Source organism: Eublepharis macularius, chromosome 1 (genome assembly GCF_028583425.1).
Source record: "Eublepharis macularius isolate TG4126 chromosome 1, MPM_Emac_v1.0, whole genome shotgun sequence".
In the NCBI taxonomy this organism is placed as follows: Eukaryota; Metazoa; Chordata; class Lepidosauria; order Squamata; family Eublepharidae; genus Eublepharis; species Eublepharis macularius.
The window spans coordinates 23,952,498-23,978,388 of NC_072790.1; the positions used below are offsets into that span (position 1 = coordinate 23,952,498).

At 42.3% G+C, this 25,891-nt stretch overlaps 1 pseudogene; it reads left to right on the plus strand.

The window, feature by feature from the left end:
• Positions 1 to 2,887: 2,887 nt before the first annotated feature.
• Positions 2,888 to 25,645, plus strand: LOC129326381 (cytochrome P450 2K4-like; annotated as a pseudogene).
• The last annotated feature ends 246 nt before the right edge of the window (positions 25,646 to 25,891 follow it).

Genomic DNA, 25,891 nt, shown 5'->3' on the forward strand with positions numbered 1-25,891 from the left:
AGCTCAAGTTATTTTCTCACCTAAGCTGTCCTTGAGAAGGGATATAGCAGCTTGGCGGAATGTTGGACAAGTGACAGTTGAAAAGTCCATTGGACAGCAGTCGGAGAGCCAAGCTGCAAGACCAGGACGCCTACATTTCCCATCAAAATTTGAGGGAAGCTGGCAAGTGTCCAACCTGTGCCCTTTGTCACTTGTAGCTTCGCTCTCAGTTACTGAACTAATAACCTGTGCTTTTGTATGTGATTGGCAGAAGCTCACTGAAAATGTTGTATTTCAAGAGCCTGTTTTTGTAGATGACATTCTTGAGTTTGCTGAGCCCACAAATAACTTTCCCCAGCCACACCCAGATATCACTAACAGATCAGTTTACGTATTCTGTACAAAAGTTTGCAAAGACACTCAAAGTTTGCCTTGACAGACTGGAGAAACACACAAACCCCTCCTTCAATCCTTGGAGGGGTTGTGGCGAAGAAGGTACCTTTCTGCTAGCAAAATGTAGGGTAGAGTTTCAATGGAAGAAGAATTCAAGCAGTTCTTCACATGCTTATGAAAAGTTCAGTTCAGTAATTGTCCAAGAGTATTTGGCAAAGCCATTCTCTGAACGGATAGAAATTAGCTAGACTAATCTTCCATTCATTCAATCCTGTTTGCTGGACCTTTAGAAGGAGTTAAAAAAGAGTTAAAACCTGTTCTGCAGAGTTTTCTAGACCTCACCTACCCAAATAATTAGTAAAGAAAAAGCTAAAACATAAAGTGTGGATTAAATAGAGCTGAGAAAGTGAGAGAGGAGGCAGGACAGATTCTCTTACAGAGGACGCTGATTATTGATTTACTTGAGTTCATTTTATAATTTATTTTTTATTTCACACATAGTAATAAATATAAATTAAGGAGCTACTTACATTATCAAATATGATTCAAAACAGAGCAATACACACAACTAAACTTATTTTATTTGCACATATAACATAAGAGTAGAATCCAGTGTGTTTCCCAACCTTTAATTTCTTTCTTATTTACTAGAGCAGTAAATAATTCCACTATCTCCCCTTTTTTCCTCAGCAAACCCAGTTAACTCGGAAGATACTTTGTCTTCCAAAAACTAGCCAAGACTATCTGTGGAGCATGGGAGTGCTGCGTGAGAGGACCTGGAGAGCTCCTACGCTCAACCGCTGGCTAATTTTGGCATATTTATGGCTGAATTGGGCCTGTTTGGGGCTGAAATTGGCCCACTGCAGCGTGCCGTGCCACCCGTGAGCACGCCCTGGGAGGTACATTCCCCTGCCTTTTCCCCACCGGCCAGGTAAGTGGGGCAGGGGGTGGAGGATGGGAGTGAGGGATCCTCCACCCCCAATGGGGGATTGACAACCCTAGTCCAGGGGCATCTTAGATATCAACAAGATTTTGAGGGCATAAGCTTTTGAGAGTCAGAGCTCCTGAGGGTGCTTTGATTCTTGGAATCACACCCTGAAAATGTTATTGGTCTGTAAAGGGCTGCTGGACTCAAATCCTGTTATTTAAGTTCTTGTGTCTTTGGATAAAAGAGTTTCAAGTGGTCCCTTGTATTTATTTACTGGCATGTCATAAACTGACTTCTTGCAATATGCACTCTGCTGCCACCATGAACACTTGGTCAGATTAACACTCTTTTGCTTCCGATCCTGTGGCAATGTCACCTATGCTTTTGGTTACTTATTTATCATGAGGTCTTCTGTCAAATAAACAAACAAACAGAGATATGAATGATTGGAGAGGAGACCAAGATTGGAAAGAAGCAGGAGACATTTGATTGCAATAATTGCTGTCAATGATTCATTAGAGCTAGAGGGTGTATAAAATAAGTATTTGTGCTGCTCATGGCAGGCAGACACTGCCCTTGGGCCTTGACGCAACTGTATCTTATCACCTGCATTTTAACTACTGCAGATGTAACCCTTGCCTACTAGAGGGAGATAGAGTGGAACTACAAGTGACAAAAGGCACAGGTTGGACATTTGTCAGCTTCCCTCAAGTTTTGATGGGAAATGTAGGCAGCTTGGCGGAATGTTGGACAACTGACAATTGAAAAGTCCATTGGACAGCAGTCGGAGAGCCAAGCTGCAAGACCAGGATGCCTACATTTCCCATCAAAACTTGAGGGAAGCTGACAAGTGTCCAACCTGTGCCTTTTGTCACTTGTAGTTCCGCTCATAGACAGTTGGGGTATTCCTTATAAGGAAAAAAAAGGCGCAATATTCCCTGAGAGACTGGAGGGCCTGAAACTGCAGGCCCTCTCCTCAGAAGCACTCCTTGGTATGAACTCTCTATTAATGTTTTAGGTTTGAGAATTTCTTATACTTATTATTGGAAGGGAGGATTGTGTTTATATTAATTGGCTGTTCGTTTGTAATTTGATTATTGTTGGGACTATTTGAAATGGATATTATATGTATAATTTTCCCTGAGAGACTGGAGGGCCTGAAGCTGCAGGGAGAAGCACTCTCTCCTCAGAAATACTCCTTTCTATGAACTCTGTATTAATGTTATAGGACTCCTGTGAAGAACAGAAGGCATCTCAATGCAGAGCACAGCTACAAGTGGCTGCAATTCAAGGGACTGACCACCATACAGAAGTCAGAAAGACTGAGACCTGCGTCTGCTTGAGTAAAACAGGCCTGTTTTGTTACATAATTGTTGTTATATATGCTCTATTATTGTATTGTTCCAAATAAGATGTTTTTTTCCTTCAAGTTTGTTCATTGTCATCTTTTATAAATGCAAGTGTCACAAGGTGGGATCACACTGTCATAGACATGAACTCTCCCAGTTCTCAAATTAGACAAATGTATTTATTCGATATTGCCCTTGAACAAAACAGGTTACACAGACACCTTCTGAGAGTCAGGGCATGGATTTAATGGATCATAGCACCCTGTTATTTATATTTGTCCTTACAATGGTGTTCTTTTTTTAAAATGGGCAGTTTCTGGAAGACCAGCAGCCGAGATCTTCCCCCAGGACCAAGGCCATCGCCTCTCATTGGAAATCTCCCCCTCATGGAGCTCAAGAGGCCTTACAGAACCATGTGTGAGGTAAATGTTTTGTTCATGTGGTACTTGCAGATCCCTACAATTGTTTGCTTGCTTATAAAAATATTTATACCCTGCCTTTTCCATAACTCCAGGTGGCTCACAAATTCAATTTAAAAAACTCCACAAAATATTCGAATTGCGAATTTATTGTATGTGGCCATAGGCATTCACAATCTAAAGTCATTCATTAAAAACAGAACAAAAAATACAAAAATACAGATACAGTTACATAGATATAAATAAAATTACTATAAAATACATGTTGCCTAAAATGTAAACATTAAACAACATTAAAACCAAACGGTTTCTAATCTATGTCAGGTGTTTACTCTCCTGGCTACCACATTTGCCCTTATTTTCCTAGCAGCCAGGGCATAGAGGGCCATCTTATTCAAAATAAAAGGGTCTGTATCTGAAAGAATAAAATGTAATTTATCAAAGTCAGACAGAAGATGGAGACTAGATAATATATTCGCGAGAAATTTTCCCCTTGGTTCCTGGTATAAGGGACAATTTAAAACATAGTGTGGTAAGTCCTCAAGTCAGGTTCCACAGATACATATCTGCTGATCTATGGAGTTTTTTTGGAATCGCCTGTGTAGCATCTCAGTTGGCATAGAATGGAAGTGTAATGACGTAAATGCTACCCTAAGCTTATAGACTGTGATATCAGTCAGATAACGTGCTCTAATGTGGTCTTTTTTGATGGTTTTATACCATGGGGCAAATTTTGTTTTACTGATTAAAAAAATTGTCAATTAGGGCATCCTCTTTGTATACCTATTCCCTTAAGTCAACATTGCTTCCCAAAGGTTGGTGTAATTCATCTGGGATGGTATATCGAGATGCAGTGCCATTAAAGAAGGTCGACTGGGTTTTATCCTTGTTTTGCAGCTGGTGATAGCTCAAATAACTTAAATTACTGAAGGAACCAGGGTTTGTTAGTTGGTATTTTTTCTGCAATTTGAGAATCGCTAAATGGGCACATGTTCTGATCGAGGGAAGAGCGAGTTCTGCCCGTAGCAAGGCCGCTGGTGTCCCTTTTGGCAGGGCTAGAACACGTCTCATGAAATTCTTTTGAATTATTTCCAAATTGCTAAGTGTTGGTTCCTTCCACCCCCAGATCTCAATTCCATACAATAAATGAGTAATGACTTTAGAAACAAGAAGCTTAATGGACGGTGCTATCAAGAAACCACCCTTAGAGTAGTAGAATCTCATTATTGCTCCTATGGTCTTGAGCGCTGAGGCTTTTATAAGCTTTATATGGGCATCCCATTTCAGGGTCTCACTAAAAGTTAGACCTAGATACGTGTAGGTCCTACACTGTTCAATTGGGGTAACTTCACAAAATATAAAACCTACATGATCTCCCTTCTCACTAAAAGGTCCAAAATCTACACTTCATTAAAAGCCCTAGGAAATAGAGTAACTTTGCAGCAACTTCTAAACACTTCTATAGGTGGTGCTCCTCTTACCTCCTGCTCTTCATGGAGCCTATTCCATAGGGTGGGAGTGATGGGTGTTGTAGGAATTTCTAGGTAATACCAGGCAGGCTATCCTAAGGAGGGGAAAAACTAGAAAGTAGCTTATTTTGAAGGCCACAACTACTTCACCGGTGAGGCAGTCCTTTAGATATTTATTTTATTTTATTTTATTTCATTGGACTTATTGCACACTCTCCCTGCAAGCGGGCTCAGAGCAGGTAACAACATGTAATAAAAATCACATGAAAACATATTAAAACACAAAATTCAGTGCAAGAAGGCACCTACATAGTGGTCCATATATCAAACCCAACCCAACGCATCCATGGGGCAGGAAATGGTATACATATGAAGAGAGTCAGTGGACCATCAAGGGGAGGGGTCTTAGGCTGTGGAGGGCTACCAAGGTCATAACCCCTGTTAGAGTGATTTTTTGGTAGATAAAGAGGTTATGCTGCCCCTAGCCAAGTGTGGAGTAACAGTCATATTTGAGAAACACTGGTTTTGGTCTTGCTTGCTTAATTCTTTGTGATTGCTCTGCTTCTATTACCTAACAAGGTCCATGTGGATAGGACATAAGATAGGGATGTGAACTCCAGGTTGGGATATTTTTGGAGATTTGGGTGCAGAGCCTGGGAGGGGCAGAATTTGTGGAGGGGAGCTCACCGTGGATGTGACGTCCCAAATTGCTCTGCTGCAAAGTGCCCATATTTTCCCAGGCATGTGCTGTGATGTCACTCCTGGGAGCGGTGATGTCACTTCTGGGAGTGACATCATCATGCCGCCCTGGGAACACATCCAGGAGGCCTGTTCCCTTGCCTTCTCTGTGAGAGCATTTACATCTAATAACTCCATCATTTTCTCTTCTTTTATTTCAGCTATCTAAACAGTACAGCTCTGTCTTCAGCGTTCAACTGGGGCTCCAGAAAATGGTAGTGCTGGCAGGATATGAGACTATAAAAGAGGCTTTGGTGAACCAGGCAGATACATTTGCAGAGAGGCCTGTAATCCCAATTTATGATGACCTTTCAGGAGTCTATGGTGAAGTCCTTCCTTCTGTGTACAATTCAATCATCCTTGGCTACATCGTGTTACCATGCCAGTGGAATGGTTTCCAAAGTAATTCCCTCTGAACTGAGAGACATAGATTTGGATTCAAGGTCTGATGGAATGAAACTTTTCCACCTTCGCTTTTTGCCTATTCTCCGAGGTGGCTCCCACACTATGGAACTGTCTGCCTGAGGCTATTAGGGAGGCGCTTATGCTTTCCTCATTTTGCAAAATGTGCAAAACATAATTGTTCAGGAGAGCATTCTTGTAGAGGAGCAAAGTTGTGGTGTAATGGATCCATTTGGGAGGTGATTCCTATCAGGGAAGCTGCTTTTTTATTCCAGTATTCCAATCCCAACCCGACTGCTTTATGTTGTTTTACTAAGATTCTTTGCTACTGGTTGCAAATGTAGTTTCATTTTTTGTAATCTACTTGCTGACTGACTGAATAGCTTTATTTTACTCTGAATTTTTGTGGTTAGATTCAAATGTTGTTATCCTTCAAATGTTATCACATTTTGCAATTGGCTTATTAATTAACCGCAGGGCTTTTTTTCAGCTGGGACACAGTGGAACGGAGTTCCAGAACCTTTTGAAAATGGTCACATGGCTGGTGGCCCCGCCCCCTGATCTCCAGACAGAGGGGAGTTGAGATGGCCCTCCGCGCCGCTGAGCTGTGTGGAGGGCAATCTCAACTCCCCTCTGTCTGGAGATCAGGGGGCGGGGCCACCAGCCATGTGACCATTTTCTCCGAGGGCAACCCACTGAGTTCCACCACCTCTTTTCCCAGAAAAAAAGCCCTGATTAACTGAATAGTTCTGTTGTACTTGTAATCTGCTTTGAGTCTGTGGGAATTTAGCAAGTGTTTTCATTTCAGTCATGAAAGAGTTAATTGTTTGTGTTACCTACTTAATTAGTAAACATTCTTTGAATGTAACCATTAGAGCTTCGAATAAGATTCCCGCCATAGAAAGGGGAGTCACTAAGCATAATGAAGTAAGATTAGGATTTTCTATTGGGCAGTTAATTTATTGGGGGCAATTAATTGATGCTATATACTGAAGTTTTATTGCTCTTTGTTCACTTCTTCTTCTTCCACTTCCACTACTCCACTTCTTCTTGTCTCTACTCTAAATCACTTATCTAGCAAGATGTAGTAAGCTTAGCCATTTATTATTTTCTCCAAATGTAACCCTAATTTTTATCCTTTAGTAAAGTATTCTTACAGAGCTACACTGGAGTGTGTGTTTGTGAATCTATTCTCATTACTTCCAATGCACAATCTTTGCACAATCTCTGCTATATTTTCCTACAGAGTCCCAGTGATAAAGGTGGACTGTAAAACAAAAATAAAACAAATAAGCAAAATAAAATAAAGGAAGAGAATTGGAGACTAAAATAATGTTAACTGTGATGCAAAACTATAAAGGAAAGTCTACAAAATGTTGCTTTTGGAGAGCAGGGGACTCGCAAGAGCAACATAGTTTGTGAAGTGGGGGGTGCAGCAGAAAGAATTTGTAAAAATCATCTGACTTTGGCAGACAAGTGTGCCTTCTGTCAATAGAGGACAACTTTTAGATGGAACCCTTGCTATTTATTTTACTTTTTGGCTATTATTTCAGTGTCACAAAAGGACAACGTTTTGCAACTAAGCAACACTTAAAAGATCGAACCTCTTCTTCACGTCCATTCACCCCTTCATCATGCAGGTACCCTATTAGGCAATTACAGTGGTATTGCTGATGTATAACTTTGTCCGATTTCTCTCCAGGTATTATTTTTTCCCATGGTGAGAACTGGAAAGTGATGCGGAAGTTTGCACTAACCACGTTGCGGGACTACGGAATGGGCAAGAAGACCATGGAAGACAAAATAGTTGAAGAGTGCCATTTCCTAATTCAGAAATTTGAATCTTTTGAAAGTAAGGCGGTGTTTTTATCTTTTCCTTTGGAAGGTGTGTAGAAATGCATTTTATTTTGACGTCTGGGCTTTGCAAAAACCCCACACTTGGTTTGACAAGTTTTTCTTGATTAGCAGAAAACAGGCAGGAAGGGAGAGGTCAATGGCTCCCAAACACCATCCATCTTGTCAATGGCTCTGGCTCTTTGAAAAAGCTAATGGACATCCTGGCCAGAGACAATAGGATTAGCTGGGATCTGACACCCAGAAAGTGACAGAGCCCTGGAAATACAGGAGGCTAGAGAGACCTCAGGAAGAAGAGAGGGATTGAGCAGAGATAAAATTCCTCGGAAAATAGGAGAAAGGGTCCATTTTGGCTGATTCCACATAGAGGAAGGAGCTCTCACGGCGGGACTCCATCTTGATTGTCATTATTGCCTCATGAGGCAGACAAAGGGCTGGCTGCCCAGACAGAGATTCCAAGGAAATGGGATGCATTTAGAGCACTTTAACTTCTAAAGTAAAAGGCCTACTTTAGAATAAGATCAGCTTGGGAACTGATAGAGTTGTGGGACAAAGCAATGTGCAGTTTGCAGCTTTTCTTTGTCTTCCCAGCTCAATTGGTTGCTGTGCAGAGTTCGTGTGGGGACTTTTTAGTTTTAATAAACTACTGTTTTAAATGCTGTTATTTGTTCTCCGTACCACATATGCCTCCCCTGTTCAAACATCCTATTCAAAAGGGGCTTTGGGGAAGAGAGGTGGTTGGTTGTCAGATCGCTAATTCTGCAGAGTGAGCAAGCATGGTAAACCGTCCCTGTGGTAACCAGTCACTGGGCAGCGGGAGATGTGGGCATTTAGGTGGAGTTTTTAATCAGCATCACCAGGGCTTTTTTTCAGCTGGAACTTGGTGGAACGGAGTTCCGGAACCTCTTGAAAATGGTCACATGGCTGGTGGCCCCGCCCCCTGATCTCCAGACAGAGGGGAGTTTGCCAGCGGCGCGGAGGGCAAACTCCCCTCTGTCTGGAGATCGGGGGGCGGGGCCACCAGCCATGTGACCATTTTCTCTGAGCGCAACCCACTGAGTTCCACCACCGCTTTTCCCAGAAAAAAAGCCCTGAGCATCACAGAAGGAAAGCTAAGAGTAATGGCCATGTTAGCAGGTACTTCCCAAAATAACCATCTGATGATAGCAAACTAAGGGAGAAGGGGATAAACCCATCCAAGGGTTGGTTAGGCTGGCAAAGCATTCCAAAGTTGGTAGAGATTGGAACGGACACTGGGCATCTAAATGCTTCAGATGGAGTGACACTCATGGATCAGTGGGGCTATTCTGCCATAGGAGATGCTAAAATTTGGAACCCAAGCCATTCTTTGATATGCTCCAGTCCACAACTTCCCCTCTGCATATTACAGCCTGATTCTGTAGCTCTTAACATCAGACTGCAGATTAAATGCTATCCAAGCACAGGTAACTAATGCACGAGGCACAAGTAATAGTGATGCTCATTCCATAATGTAATGTTTTCATTTTAATTTTTGCTGAATAGGAAAACCATTTGAGGCGACTACAATTATGAATGCTGCAGCGGCCAATATTGTAACAACGAAGACCTCACCTTTGTAAGACTGCTGAACTTGATCAGAGAGAACAATCAGGTTCTAGCGCACCCCACAGCCATGGTGATCTTAACTATTTTAACGTTGGTTTAAAATAGCCGCGCTTGACTACTCATAGTATGGGCAGTTTTGTTTCTGTACAGCAACATTTGAGGTTTGAAACATGAGATTGGATGCCTGGTTTTAAATTTGTTCTGAGAAACATGCAATTAATTTTAAAATGTTATGGGGAAAATGTGATACAGTCCTCCCAGAAGAGTACCTCTTCAGAACGGAAGTAGGGGGTTCAATACTGTATTCTCCTACATATTAAAAAAATCCCTATAGTGTGAAGTTGGCAAGCCAAGGAGAAGGATTTTAGTCTGTTTCCCATGAATATATTTGTGCCACAGCCTTTCAGTTCATTATGGCTTTTCACAGAACAGCTTTGTATGTAGTGACCCCAGATTCTAGTCCTCAGCTTTCTAGTGGGGAGAAGTAGGCTATATACTGGATATATTTCAGATCTGTTTTGTTCAAAAGGAGTGATGGACCTCAAGCATAGCATATTTATTTCATTAGACTTCTTCTTCCTAATTTCTGGTGGTTACAAGGAGGCACTCTTGCCCTTGTAAGCCACTAGCCATAAACAAATCTCTGCCCTTTGGATGACCACTGCAAGCTGTGGCAGGAAAGAGAAACCTTTGCAAGAGTCACTTAAATGGTTACTTTTCATGCACCTGTAGAATGGAATGAAAATCTGCAATGGCTAGAATATCTGTTTATTTGTGAGAGCATTTATATACCGCTTTTACACAAAGCAGCTTACAATACAAAAAAGATAATAGAAAACAAACGGGAGATGGTGGAAGACAAAAAATTCTTCTGAATGCACAGCATCATGTCTCTTCCTTGCTGCAAATTCTCCTGCTGGCTCTTTGCTACAATCTTCAAGCCAAGAGTCCTTTGGCTCCCCTTTCTGGCCATGGCCAAGCTTTAAGTACCTGTGAGCAGAGGTGAAGCAAACTCAGCCCAATCTAAGAGTCTCTCTACCCGAGACGAATTACATGAGGACACTCAAATGAAGGGAGATGCAATGTTAGCCGGGAAGCATACGGCAGGGACTCACCCACACCAGCATTTGCTGGGCCTTGAGGGGTGGGGAGAAGGGCAGGACGGCATTTCTTGCTGGCCCAGCCCCAGACGCCCGGCCCGGGGGCAGGCTGGGTAATGTAGTTCACAGCCTGCCGGCCAATTAGAGCGGGTGCCGGGGGACCAATCGGGGAGGCTGGTGAAGCCCGACCTGAGACGGGAGGGCTTCACTCAGGTCCTCCCAAAAAGGATTTATTCCTGGGTCAGCCTCCATAACACAGACGGCCTCAGAACAGCGAACCCCACCCACCCTCCGCTTTATTCAATGTTTTGAGGGGTTATGCGTTTATTGGTGTTATATTAGCGGCTATGAAGTTAGTGTACATAATAGGGATTACAAGGCATGTGTTTAGATTCTGTTTATAAAGGTTGAATTCTCTGTAACTGTCAGCGTTACTTTGTCACAACTTTTAGTGGGCGGTTTGTGCGTAGGGCACCGATCCCCTGGGGGTAAAACAGGGCCTGCTGGCACTGTTTCCCCATAGAGGGGATCCCCATAAGGGATCTTGGACCAGGCTTTGCAGTAGTAAGCCCAGCTCGGGGGTCTGACAGAACAGGCCTGTGTCCAGGTGACGGGGGAGCCACGCAGAGGCTACCGCCCAGTGTGACTCCCTTAACTGTCATCCCATGGTTTCCCCCTGCAGCAGGCGTGCTGCAAGGATGAGGGGTCATCGGTGGGCAGGCGGGCCTGCCAATGCTGGGATCCGTGCCCTTACGCAGCCATAGCTCATTAATTCTGTAACCAATAAAGTTGTGGCCAACATTTTTCCAAAAGCGAGCATCAGCGTGGTTTTTTCCTGCCCTGCGCATCCCCACCCTTAGGGATGGCACAGCAAAGATAGTTAAAAAGACAGATCGGAAGGCTCTGTCAGGTTCACCTCTCTTGAGCTGTCAAAGATCGCTCCTCAGAGGGTTTGTTTATTTCATCTTTGCCTCCCTGATGGCTCTGTCAGTTTCACCTCCCCTTCTAGGAGACAAAGAGGAAATAAACAAAACCCTCTGAGGAGCAATCTTTGCTGGCTCTAGAGAGGTGAAACTGACAGAGCCTTCTGACCTGTTTTTTAAAACTCGGCTTCCTGGCTAACATTGCGACTCTCTTCACTTGAGTGTCCTCATGTAATTTGTCTCGGGTAGAGAGACTCTTACTCAGCAGCTGTTAGCCAGCTAGCAGGCTCCTGCCCACTTCCACCCCGGCTTTAGGGTTGCCAATTGCAAGATGGGGAAATAGGCAGCTGCCATTTTTCATGGCATGGGGGTAAATAAAATTCCCTAGTATTTTCTGCACACTGAACCTGCTAAAGGGACAGGTTCAGGGACTAGCTGAGAAGTTAGCAACACTACCTGACCCTAGGCATGCATAGGTTTTAAGTTCCTGTGAGCAGAAGAGAAACATGGTCAGCCAGGTCTTACTCAGATGCTTCTAGCCATCTAACAAGTTCTTCTCCCCTTCCTGTATTCAAGTTTAAAATGCATATTTTTTCCATCGCTGGCTGAAAGACCAGCAGACGGCAAGTTTCAAGCCCTCATTCTCCCTCTAGAACTGACAAGAAAGCTCCACGTCGGTGGTTTCCTTCTACGATTACCCTTCACCTGTCTCTAGCAAGGGAAACCACCACCATCACTCAATGGGACAGAGGGGGGAAATGGGGCAGGAGAACTCAGTTCTGCAGTGCCACGACATCACTTCTGGCTGTATAACTAGAACTGATGTCACTGTGTTATGAATTCTCTAAAAGCGGAACTGCAGTTGGACACTTGTCAGCTTCCCTCAAGTTTTGATGGGAAATGTAGGCAGCTTGGCAGAATGTTGGACAAGTGACAGTTGAAAAGTCCATTGGACAGCAGTCAGCGAGCCAAGCTGCAAGACTAGGATGCCTACATTTCCCATCAAAACTTGAGGGAAGCTGACAAGCGTCCAACCTGTGCCTTTTGTCACTTGTATTTCCGCTCTAAGATTCACCCAGAGTGTCCCGTGATGCAGTGAGGTCACATCTGGTTATATGTCTGGATGTGATTTCATGACATCACAGGATGCCATTAGGCATCTCCCTCTCCAATCTCCCAGGGACTGCCAATCCTACAGTGATAGGCGTGTGAGATTTAGCTGTTGCTCATGCAGCTTCTGATACTTCATAGTGTTAATGAGGCTTCCACATGGCTGCTTTCCCTGCAGTTTCCCTGCCCAATCCTCCAACAGTAGCTGTCCCTCCTCCAACAGGTCACTTGGGCTTTTCAATTTTTATTATCAAAACCAGCAATTGAATATTATTATAGCGTCATGCCATTTTAAAAATGTGCAGAACAGGTCTCTGAATTCCCAGGTTTCATTTTTTTAAAAAAAAATAGTAAATCCTTTGCAGAGATACCCCTCCCCTTTTATCTCCCCAATGAAAGGAGCTAGATAAAAAAAATGAAACCTGGGAATTCAGGGATTCCATTTTATATATTTTTAATACACTATATCAATACAGAGATAGTCTGCTACAAACAAAAATCCCCCCTGTGTGTGTGTGTGTGTGAGAGAGAGAGAGAGAGAGAGAAATGGCTGCTGCAGTGACAGGTTGGAGAAAGTGGTTGATGTAGGTTGGAAAATCTGAACTCTCCCATGTACTTGGCAGCCATGCAAGCTGTGCTGTTATCTTTCCCAAACCTTGGCCAAAATGCAAGTTTCAGCAAGATTGGAGGAGAGCCTAGGAAACCCCAAGAGGAGCTCTTCAATGGTGTTGAAGAGCAGGAAAAACTCCACTTTCGAACAGCATTGGACTCAGCATTGAACTGTGGAATGGGTTGTTGAACTGAGCAATTCTGTGGCTCGTGGTTATTTAAACAGAGCACCAAGCTTCACAGGAGATCCTTCTCTGTCATTGCTTATTCCTCTGTAGAAAATGGGCAAAGTTATTTTGGGAGAAGTGCTTTGAGATTTAAATTACTATTTAGGTTTGGGCCTTTCTTAATTGTTCCTCGTTTGTTTATTTCTTTAGCTGTATAACTTGTTTCCTGCTCTGGGCTTCCTTCTTGGTGCACGTAAAAGGCTCTTGAATAACAGAAATGAACTATGTGCCTTCATACAGGCCACCTTCATAGAACACCTCAAAGAACTGGATGAAAATGACCAGAGGAGTCTGATCGACTCATTTATTATCCGACAGCAAGAGGTAAGACAATCTTTAAATATGGCACTAGTCATAGGTAGTACAGCTTCCAAATGGAGACCTCCCAGAATTACAAGTGACCTCCAGACTACAGAAATCAGTTCCTGTGGGGGAAATGGCTGATTTGGAGGATGGACTCTATAGCATTAGAGTACCCATAGGTTCCTCCCTTCCCTATACTATATCTTCTCCAGGCTGCACCCCCAAATCTCCAAAAATTTCCCAAGATGAAGTTGGTGGCCCTGTCCCCAGCACAACCACATCCAGAGCCATCAGTCATAGACATTTTGTGGATTACCTGGGCAAGATGGTATCCACGGGGAGGGGGGCACATGCCGACAATGCCAGCCACCTAAAATGGGGGCTCCGTCTTTCCTTGTCCCTGACAGCCACTTAAAAGCACCTTAAAGGCACATTATTTAAAAGCAGGTAATGGGAAAGTCTGGGGGAGGCAAGGGCAAAACGCCAGAACCCGCTTCCCACTCCGTTAAAGCCTTTTTTCCAACTGGGCCTGCCAAAGAAACGATTAGCAAAGGCACAGCAAAGAGCCCTAAAATGGCCACCGTGAGCCTCGTGCCGGGTAAAGAAGATGAGATCCTTGCCCTTGACAGAGAAATATCACACAAAATAGACCTTCTCGAGAGTAAGCTTGCTAACAAAATGGAACCCTTACTAAAACCTTTGGCAACGCAACTCCAAGAACTCAATGTTCAGCAAGTGACAAAAACTGCTGAAACGGCACTGCAACTTGGGCTCACAGTGCAGGAAGAAACAAAAGGCTTACGAGAGGAGAGCAGTTGGATGAAGGCAAAAATCCTTGATCTTGAAAATAAATTAAATTTTAACAATCTTAAATTCTGTGGTTTTGATGAAGACGTGGAAGGTTCATCTGAGTTAGTGTCCTTTATAGCCAATTGGCTGGCAACCTCACTGGGCTTGGAGGAGGGCATAGCCCCTTCGCTTGACTACGCTTATAGGCAGGGCCCACCTCGCAACCCTAAGCTCAAAAAGGGAAGAGATATAATTGTCAGATTCTCCAGTCTTCGTACTAGAAGCAAAATCTTACGCAAAGCAAGATCACGAGGGCATCTACCCTTTCAGGAAGACAAAATCCAAGTCTTTCAAGACCTCACCGCTGAAACTCTGGCCCATAGGCGAGAGCTGAGAACCACCACGGCTAAACTCTTAGCAGAAAACATCAGATATAGGTGGATTTCCTCCACTAAACTCCTGGTCCAATATCAAGGCCACTCTTATCAAGCGCACGATGCAGATTCCGGCAAGCGGCTTCTGAGGGAATTACACCTAAGCAGAGACAACCGTGCCAATGACGACTCTGACACTGAAATGGAATTGTCCACCGACACCACGAAGAAAAGAAGCAAGATTCCCACCAGATCAACGTATAATAGATAGTCAGTTGCCTTACTGCCCTACTTGATATATGCCAGTGAGTAGGCCAATGCCGCTCTTACTCCACGAGTGGACCTCACCATCAACCTAACTGATGCTAACCGTTTTTCTTTCTTTAGCCTGCAGCAGCTGTCTTGTCGCGGCTGGGGACGGGGGGGGGGGTCGACTACCCATTACCCCCACATAGGGTTAGGACCCTCCAGGCCGAGGGCACAGTACCCTCACTGTGCTGTTGCCCAACAGTGCAGCTGGAGTTTTTCCTCCATGAGAGGAGGTAGTATTAGTACTGTTTTAACTGTTTTTCAAGTCTGTTTTTTGCCAGGGAGTTTGGGAGGGAGGGGGGATACGGGTGTTGGGGGAATTAGTAAAAGGGGGTTTAAGGAGAGAGGGAGGGGTAAGGGGGGATTGGATTCGCTTGACAACACTGAAGAATGTTGGTTTAATTGGTTCGTTCTGTCTTTACGATATGCCAACAGTAGAGATCTTGTTCTGTCTCACAATCTTGTTGAGTTACTTTCCTGGTCTTTCCTTTTTTTTTTTTTGAAAAATTTTTATTGGGTTAGAACTTTCCTGGTCTTTCCTTATAACATGTGGTCATGATGTGCTCTTTTTTATCTACCATGCTAAGATTTAGTCTCAATGACAGCTTTTCATTTGAACTAAAATGCGGGGTCTTGCCTGGAAAACGCTGGCACCTTAGTGGGAAAGCATGCATAACAGGAAGCCATGTATGACGACCTTAAGGTAATTTCCTTCAATTGCCGGGGGCTTAATAATATCATTAAACTAAACTGAGTGATGTCCTGTTTAGTTAAGCAACGCCCTAACATTTTGTTGCTACAGGAAACCCACCTGAAAGGTAAAATGCCCCAAGTTCTTAAGTCAAACTGGTTCCAACACCACTTCCAAGCACCGGGGTCCTCTAAAGCTAGGGGGGTGGCTGTCCTGGTCTCTAAAAATACCGTGTTTCAAATGTTGGCAGTTAAGGCTGACCCCCTGAGGGAGATATTTGTGGGTCAAAGGATTAGTTAACAGCCTTAAGGTGACACTAGCATCAGTATATGCTCCCAACAATAAAATCTCTTGGATTTTATTCAAGAGATACTGTCTGACCTAGCAGCCTTTGCTGATGGGGGGGGTTGTTGATGGGGGGGCTTAACTACATTGCAGATAACAAACTTGATAGATCCCACCCACACCACCCCAGACAGCACTCACAAAGACCTATAAATGCATCGAAGCTAAACGGTCTCTTTAACAAGTTTTCCTTAGTGGATGTGTGGCGAGACAGGCACCAAGGCGAAAGGGACTACACTTACTCCCCCCCCCCCCGGCACAACATTCATACACGCATCAATTACATCCTAGCCTCCCTAGACCTTTGTCATCAAATCACCTTCTCCACGATGGGTGGATTGTGTAGGCCAATTTGATTTAAATAATATGCAAGGCTTCCAATGGAAATTAAATAAATTTCTTTTATTAGATCAGTCATTTACACATGAAATAGAACAAGAATTGAAAGCATACTTTCAAACTAACCGGATTGAAGACACTTCTCAAGCCATAACATGGGATGCCATGAAAGCTGTGATTCGGGGCAGACTCATTTCACTGGCTGCACACTACAACAAGAAGAAAAACCAATATTACTCTGAGCTGTTAGACAATATTTGCCACCTAGTGGCTAAACATAAGAAGACCTGCAGCCCCAAAATTTATAGAAAATTAGTTAGCGAAAGGAAAAAGCTGGAAGCCCATAAAATATGCAACAATCTTTTATTTATAAAACAGATTTTGGCACAAGAGCCCCAAGTCACTAGGTATACTGGCCTGGAAAGTGAGCAAGAAATTATCATCCAATGTGATTTGTTCTATTAGAAACTCAAAAGGAGAATTGACCTCAATAGCTGGAGAGATGGTGAAGGTCTTTACTGACTACTACCAAAAGTTATGCTCCTCAGAACAGCCAGCTAAGCCCCTTATCAACTCTTTCTTATCAACTGTTAAGCTACGCAGACTAACTCAAGACCACAGGGAGGTAATGGACAAACAAATTACTAAGCAAGAAGTCGTCAAAATAGTTAGGAAACGGAAATTAAACAAAGCTCCTGGCAGGGACGGGTTCTTGGCCAAATTTTATTAAAAATTTATCAACATATTGGCAGATCGCCTTACTTCCACCTGTAATTCAGTACTATTCACTGGTTCTATACCTCAAACTTCGTTGGATTCCAAAATTATTTTGATACCCAAAAAGGGCAAGGATCCCACATGCCCAGGCTCTTATAGACCCATATTCCTGCTCAAACAGGATGCAAAAATTTTTACGGCCATACTAGCTAATAGACTCAACAAATTTATCACTATATTCACAACAATCAAACTGGCTTTATGCCTCAGAGAAATATCACTGATAATGTAAGGAAGACCATCAATATTATTAATCATTGCAAATCTAACAAGATAAGCTCTCTCATCCTATCGCTCGATGCTGAGAAAGCCTTTGATAGATTGGAAACTCAATTTCTTCATGGCACGGTCGAAGCACTGGGCTTTGGTCCTGTCTTCCTTAAGACCATACAACTGCTGTATACACAACCTAGAGCCCAAATAGCCATAAATGGCCTCCTCTCAAAAGACTTTAATTTGGACAGGGGCACCCGTTAGGGTTGCCCTCTTTCCCCCCTTTTATTTGCTATCTCTATGGAACCCCTAGCGGAACAGATTAGGAACTTGGAAGGAATTAAGGGGGGTCACCATTAATAACCAGGAGGACTATAAGCTTAGTTTATTTGCCGACGACCTGGCAATATATGTCATGGATCCGGCAAACTCACTTGCTAATCTGGAATCAACAATCTTAACTTTCGGCAAAGTATCAGGCTTTAAAATTAACTTCAGCAAATCAGAACTATATCCAATATACCTCCACTCAACTCTAGCTACCTTGCTCAGGGAGTCCTCCCATTACAAATGGATTAGCAATTACTGGAGTTATTTAGGGATTAAAATCCCACTTGAAATGAAGAGGCTAAAGGAGTGTAATTACAATGTCCTAAACAATAAAGTAAATTGTATCCTTAGAGATAACCGCAAAACTAATCTTAATTGGAATGAAAGGATTATCTTAGTCAAATCATTTATTCTTCCCCTTTATTTGTTTTATTTTAGAATGATCCCTATTTCCCTTACGGATGGGGAAATCCAAAAATGGCAAACCAAACGTTTTAATTTTATATGGGAAAACAAAAGGCCCAGGATCAACCAAGGAACTATGATAAGAACATCAAAGAAAGGGGGCCTGGCTATCCCCTCATTGAAGGGTTATTATGTAGCTTCTCACCTAGCTAATTTGGTAACCATGATATCTTTTCATGAGTAAGTCCAACGGGTCAAGATAGAAGGCTCTTATTATAGCCCTAGGAAAATCAGAGACGTTATTTGGAACACCCCCAGTGAAAGACATACCTTAGCTGTGTATAATGTGCTTTGTTCTGCCACTTTGAGGGTATGGAATATTGAGAGGAAATGGCTTTTCCAAAATTTTCTCCTGTAATGTCCTTGTTAGGGCAAAGATGGTTTCAACCCTCTTCACAGCCTCAGGAATATGACCTATGGAGGAAAATAAACAAATTTAGATTAAAGGATGTTATAAAACAAGGGCTAATGGTAGAAAAGTTAAACCTAGAAGCAAGCCATAACATCAGGCTCCCCTGGTTCCAGTACCTTCAGGTGCAGCACTTAGCGCATTGCAAGGAGATCAAAGAGGCATTCAACAGAAACCTCACAGACTTCAAGTCTATCCTTAACCAAGACCACATACAGAGGAAAGGTCTTATATCCAGACTATACAAGGTAGTCTCAGACAGAAAGAAAGACCTACCACTAAAATACCAATCACTCTGGGACAAGGACTGTGGCCTCAAACTATCAGAATCTCAGTGGGCAGAAATTTGGAAGGTTAAAACGCTTAGGTCCAGAGCAGTTACATCACATACCCTCTCCTACAAAATCATACTCAGATGGTATCTGTTCCCATGCCAACGCCACAAAATAAAGCAAAATTACAGCCCTCTATGCTGGAAGAAATGTGGCCAGTTTGGAAGCTATATACACTGCTGGTGGAGCTGTCCAGTTATCCAAACATACTGGGGGGAAATTCTTTCTTACGTTGAGAAAATAGTTGGCTATACTATTCCAATGCAGCCGGAATTAGTATTGTTAGGGCTCTGGGAGGATGACAGTGTTCCAAAACTTAGAAAAGATTTAACTATGTACTTATTGGCAGTTGCCAAAATGGTCATAGCCTCTGCTTGGAAAAAAGCTTCCTCACCCCCCAATATCCGTATAGTCCAACAAATTGTGGGAATTCTTCATAACGGAAAAACTAACCGACCATCTTCACTCCCTAGATAACCCAAACTTTCATTCCTCTTTTGTTAACTTGTGGCTCCCCTACCTCACATATGTACTGCAGTCAGACCAAACTCATATCCCTGACAGTATGCTAATTACAATTCTGACCGCTTTATGAGCAGAATCCATGATTTGTAGATGGTTAATTGATAATGCTATTACAACCTGGAAACCAACGACTCTCTAATACTGTACTTTGCATCACTAGTGTGGTCTCTCTCCTATCATAGTTGTGATTGTAAGTGTGTTAAAGTTGTTGTTATTGAATATGAAAATTGAAAAATAAAGTTATTTTTTAAAAAGATGCTATTCACAGTAATAATCACAGGTGAACTTTCCACATTATGTTTTAAAAATACACTGGCATGTAAATGTACAAGCTCTTGACAAGGGATCCAGAGCGAGATAGCCTTGGAAAACAGGCCATGAAACAGGATGGGATGTAAGCAGTCGGCCCCGGCCTCCAGCATGTTTGATACAGGCCTATGATATAAAAATCACAGGACCCCTGGATGAAATCAGCTTGATCTGCATCAGGGGAATTCCAGCTGGCTGAGTGATGCAATGCCAAGTGCTGCCCTAGAGATTAAGTCATGAATGGAATGTTCATGCTAATACAGAGTGACTGAGGTGATTAATTTATGGCCTCCCCAGCTGCAGACGTGTTATCGAGACAAGAAAGGATCTCACTTAGTGCATTCCAATACCCTTCTTCCGTGATTGCTTCCCCACCCTAAGATTGAGAGCAATCAATCAGCACTGGTAAGTTCTAACTTCTCTCTCAGAACATGTGGTCCATATCTAAATTCATCAACTCGGCTCCAGGAATTACTTGAGGCAGCAGAAGAAAACTTTGCATTTCCTTTATCACACCCCGGTAGCAGTAATTAAAAGCAATCAAACCTTTGTCATTCCCAGGAGATGACCTTTACGGTCTTTGTCCCAACGGCTCAGGGGGCTCCTCAGCCTCAGGACACGTTTTACCCTATAAAAACCAGGGCTTTGCCCCACACAAATTGTACACGCTCACCCAGCATAGTGCCCTCAGAGTTTCCCTCTCTGAGCCCTCCTCTCTGGCCAAAGATGCAGGATATTTGAAACTCTCTTCCTCCGTGGACTGCTCTACAATCCTGGATAGGTAAATATACCCCCTCTCACTCTATTCCAATCTCTGGCTAATTTTCTAGGACTCTGTGTTTCTGTGCAAACCATTTTTATTGTTCTTATGTGTGTATTTATTTTTCCTCTTTAAATAAAAATACTCCTTTATTTAAAATCACCAGCCTCACCTGCTGCCTTGGGGAGGGGACCCTGTAAACATTGGCGGAGGATCTTGCTTTGTTACCCCTCGCATAGCCCACTCCTTGCCGCTAATTCCTCCCATTTGCAAGGAGCCATGTCCGGTAACAGGGATTTCCTCATCTTTACCCATCATCACTGTCTTATTGCCTCTGAAAGGATAGGCATTACCTGCAAGGCAGAAGAATGTTAATATTCTTTAATAGCATGGAATGGAGTGAGTTTCTCAGTAGAGCTAATTGTCAGGAGGTGGTCTCCTGAAACCTCTGTTCTTCTGTGAGAACCTGGGAAAGATAACAGCAAAAAGGGTGGTGGTGATAATGTGTGACGAAACAACCAGTTGTTTGAAAACATTTTAAGGGGGAAAAATGCAAGTCTGCCACCTTCAGTTTGGTATAAGTAATATTGAACAAGCTATTTAGTAAGGATGAGGGAGTGGTTTATGTTAGATATCTTAAGAATACGGATAAATGGGAATTATGACTCAAAGTTAGGTAGATATACTTTTGTTGAATAAGATAAAGTTGTGGTTCATAAGTATTTTGAAAGCTAACTAAAAGAAATCTACTTTTTATATGAAAAAAGTTGTACTATTGATATAGGTTAGAATACTATAATGGCTTTTTTCTTGGGAATTCATATAGCTAAATGCATTTTTTATGGAACTAGACAAAATTCTTTAGATATAAGAAATTATTAAGAAAACTAGGATGTGCTTTTGATGGAAATTGAATTTGAAAAAAATGTAGTAAAATGTAAACTATAGGATAGATTTGGATTAGGGGGGAAAAGGATGGAAAAGTAAGATGATAACAATTAAGAGGCTAAAGGGGAATTTATATAAAATGCCCTGTGGGTGATATTAAATTTTTAAATAGTTCATATAGAAATGGATAAGACTACTGAGATGTTAGAAATGTGGAAATGTGGAAAGTATACAGCAACTTGTCGGTATAAGTGGTAGCTCTTTTTTAGTTTAAGGTTACAGATAGATGTTGGATAATGACCTATGTGTTACTCCATATACCTTTAGAGATACTAATACCTTCTAAGCTGGAGATGTTTTCAATTGAAATATATTTTAAATGAATGTAAGAAAGGATAAGGGGAAGGAAGAGGAGTTTGCTGGACTTTAGAGGTCACTTTATAATTGGAACAAAAAGCAATATGAACATTGGTACACACTAAAATACAATGGGATGTATATGTTCAACTAAAAATAGTTAAATTTATTTATCAAGAATGTGGAATGTTATATCGAATGCTATTGTAAGCAGATCGTTGTGAAGGTACTCTTTTTCTTTTTTCTTCTTCTCTTTCCTGTCTTCTTGGCTCTTTTCTTATCTATATCCTTTTACCTTCCCTTCTCTTGTTTTATATCTTGTTTCTTTTATATACTGTTTGTTATTTATTTTGAAAAAACAATAAAAATTAATATATGTAAAAAAGAACCAGTTGTAGTGAATTAAAAGTTATACAAGATGGCTGAACTTAACAGATCTTTCAGTACAGTCTGTCTATCTGTCTCTCTTTCCTTCTCTTTGTGGATATCTGAGGAGGGGTAGCAAATCTCATGGCAGGCGGTACCTTGTGTTAATCTAAGCTCTGCCTCTATTATAAGAAAAAGTTCTGTCTCTAATGCTCTGGGAAACCATACCTGGAAAGCATTGCTTCTGGAATGTCTCGCCATTGATGAGGAATGGGGAGTCTTGGAAAATGTTCAGCGAGCTTAAAAGGGATCAAGAAGGAATGTATATCTACACTTTCCCCCCCCCCCCCTCCCCAATACATGGGGAACTCTGGAGTTAGACTACAGCAATACTGCACACTTTCCACTTTCTTGGGCAATCTTGTTTTCTTCTTTCGCCTGGCTGAAGATTGCCCTGATTTGACTAGAAGTTTTCTTGGATCTCCCCGTTGCTTTTGATATTAAAAGTCCCCAGGTGTTCATTTTGCTATGTGAAGAAGCATTTTTCTTATTCCATTCACATTTAATTGTTTCTTTCCTTCCTATCCCACAGGAGAAGAAAAATAAGATTAGTGGATTTTTCCATAATGAAAACCTAATATTTCTTGTGAATAACTTATTTGGTGCCGGCCTGTCACAACTACACTGTTGTGGAGCTTATTGCTAATGATGAGGTATCCTGAAATCCAGAGTAAGAACTTTTCAGTGATTAATTTCCATTATTCCAGTTATACACAGAGAGAGGAAAAAATAAAAGAAAACATGGTATGTCAAGTTTTAAAATTGTCACCTTTCTTTATGTATCCCACATGCACAAGTTATATGTTCTGGAATAAAAGATGTTTTTACCAACCAAAGGGTGTAATCTTAAACAGTTGCACCAGCCCTTAAACTGTTACACCCTTCTTAAATAGTTACACCCTTCTAAACCTATGGACTTCAAAGGGTATAACACTACCTAAGATTGCACTGTACTAACCGTTTCCATCTCTACAAACTAGGAGAGCAATAGATCTTTCAAAGATAAAGAATTCTGTATAATCCATGAAATTCAGAGGTTTGCTAATATTCTTCCTACCAGTATGCCACATGAAACCACAACAGATGTCACACTTAAAGGCTACTTCATTCCAAAGGTGATCATTCTTATTTATTGTGCTGTTCACTGTACAACCTTAGGTCAGCTAACTATCATTTATTTATCCATTTGTTACATGTGAAGTATTTGCTTTTCGTGGTGTGAAATAGAAATTGTATTTGGTTCATACCAAATCCCACAGGTGCATCTTATAAATTCTATCCCAAGCAGTTCATTGATTCCGAAGGAAAATTTGTAAAGAGAGATGCATTCATGCCTTTCTCTGCAATTAACTTCTTTTATACATATTAACGTATGTTTAATTCGGCTTTGAGCACGTGGGCACCTTTGAAATTCTGGCATTGGGCAGTGGGTGCACTTACTAAATGACTTCCAGAAGAGGAGAAGCCAGCCACAAAATGTGAGGGAGTGAGGTTCTGCTCCTCCAAAGTTATGTAAATAGCTCTTGACCAAAGACTGTTTCACCTTCTCAGTATGGCATGTGGGGAGGGAGAGGCAGGAACACCTCCCAACACACCATAATTCCAAGCCAAAAAAGGCTCCCTCCAATCTTAAAATGACATTCCCTGCAGCTGGTCTGTTACTGCAGGCAATGAGAGTTGGGTCAGAGAAACCCGGACACAGATAGCCAAAAAATATAACAACAACAACATTTGATTTATATACCACCCTACAGGACAACTTAATGCCATATTCAGAGCAGTTTTTAAAGTGTTATTATTATCCTCATGACAATTGCCCTGTGAAGTGGGTGGGGCTGAGAGAGCTCCTGGAAGATATGACTGACCCAAGGTCACCCAGCTGGCTTCAAGCGGAAGAAGGGGAAATCAAACCTGCTTCTCCAGATTAGAGTCCTGCTGCTCTTAACCACTACATCAAACTGGCTAAACCAAACTGTAACGTCTAGTTTGGCCCTAAGGGGATGGCTTTTAAGTTTCTTCTATGTGACTCGTTCAGAAGGTAGTTATATGAGATGAGGATTCTGAAGTATGAAGTTTCATCTGGGTGGCCCTACAGAGTTTGCTGTTGTTCCCCCATGCTTTAAAAATGTCTGTGTACAATGTGCAAAGATCCTAAGACAATAGGATCTTCCAGGAGTTCCTGAATCAATCAATCAACTCCACACCCTGCCGATCTTCTCCCTATCTGCTCTCCCATTCTGGGCTATTCAGGGATCTGATAAGCCTCACTCATCCAGCCATTGCAGGTCATCAGTCATCATTGATAACTTTAGTATCCCCCAGGAAAGTTTAATCAAACCTTCCCAGTTTCATTGTCTCACCCTGGAGACAGCCATTAAGTTATTGTTTTGGGCAGAAGATACAATCCTGCCTCAGGGTATGTTCTGCATATTATGACCTGCCCTGAGCCCACTTGCGGGGACGGTGGGATATAAATAAATATATAAATAAACAGTATAACAGGACTACCTGCGGCTTCACTTAGTGTGCGTGCCTTCGGATCCAGCATCTACCCTCAGACCCCTGTCTGAACCTCTCATTTTTCTGATGCAAAGTGCTGGTAGCTCAACGCTACTCTTTCATGGGCAACCCCTTTGTCTTCTGAATTGATAACTATCACCTGTCCCCTCAACTCTCTCCACTTTTCCTCCTTATTTTCTAGTTAGCCCTCTGTGTGTGCTGCGTGAATTGTGTGCAATTGATTTTATTATTTTATTGAAAGAGTTTTCTACAGGAAGAATACCTGCATACACAGCTGAAAGATCTTGAAGTTACTCCCTCTCACTGCCTCTCCTTGCATGCTAATTCCCCCAAATTTGCAAGGAGACCCCCATTTGGGTAACAATCTGACCACCTTAATTGACACTTTAATCTAGGGTTGTTAACCTCCAGCTGGGTCCTGGTGATCTCCTGGAATTGCCACTGATCTCTTGGCAACAGAGATCAGTTCCCTGGAGGATATGGCTACTTTGGAGGGTAGACTAGATGGCATTAAACCCTGCTGAGGTCCTCCCCTTCCCCAAACACTTCCCCTCCCTAGGTTCCACCTTCAAATCTCCAGGAATTTCCCAAGACAGAGCTAGCAAATCTACTTGAATCTAACCTTGTGGTTCAACTGTTGTAACATGCTTTATGAGGGGCTGCCCTTGTAGACAACTTGGAAACTTCAAGCATTGTGTTGACAATTACTCTGGTCTCTGATCTTTACAATGGCGGCCTATATGTTTCTCAGTTCATTTCAATATGCTTGTACAATATAACAATTTTTAAACATAACAAACAGAACTCCCCTCCTGTTTCTGCAGTATTACAGGTCGGCAAATATGTGCTGGTAAGACCCTTGCCAAAATGGAGCTTTTCTTATTCTTTACAAGCCTCCTGCAACGATTCACATTCCAGCCAGCCACTGGAATATCTACAGAAGACCTGGACCTTACCCCTGTAGTCAGGTTTTCTTCAAATCCAATGCCCTTCAAGTTATGTGCTTTGCCATGTTCTTTATATTGAACTTTCTGGATTACTGATTTTCCATATGTTCAGTGTCTTCAACACATTCTTGCTTGCAAAGGACATTTCAAGTCGATAGCCTCTGTGGAACTGGCTCACAGAATCATAGAATCCTAGAGTTGGAAGGGGCCATACAGACCATCTAGTCCAACCCCCTGCCCAGTGCAGGATCAGCCTAAAGCATCTCTGACAAGTATTCATCCAGCGTTTTCTTGAAAACTGACAGTGAAGGGGAGCTCACCACCTCCCTAGGCAGCTGATTCCACTTTTGAACTACTCTGACCGTGAAAAAGTTTTTCCTAATATCCAGCCGGTAC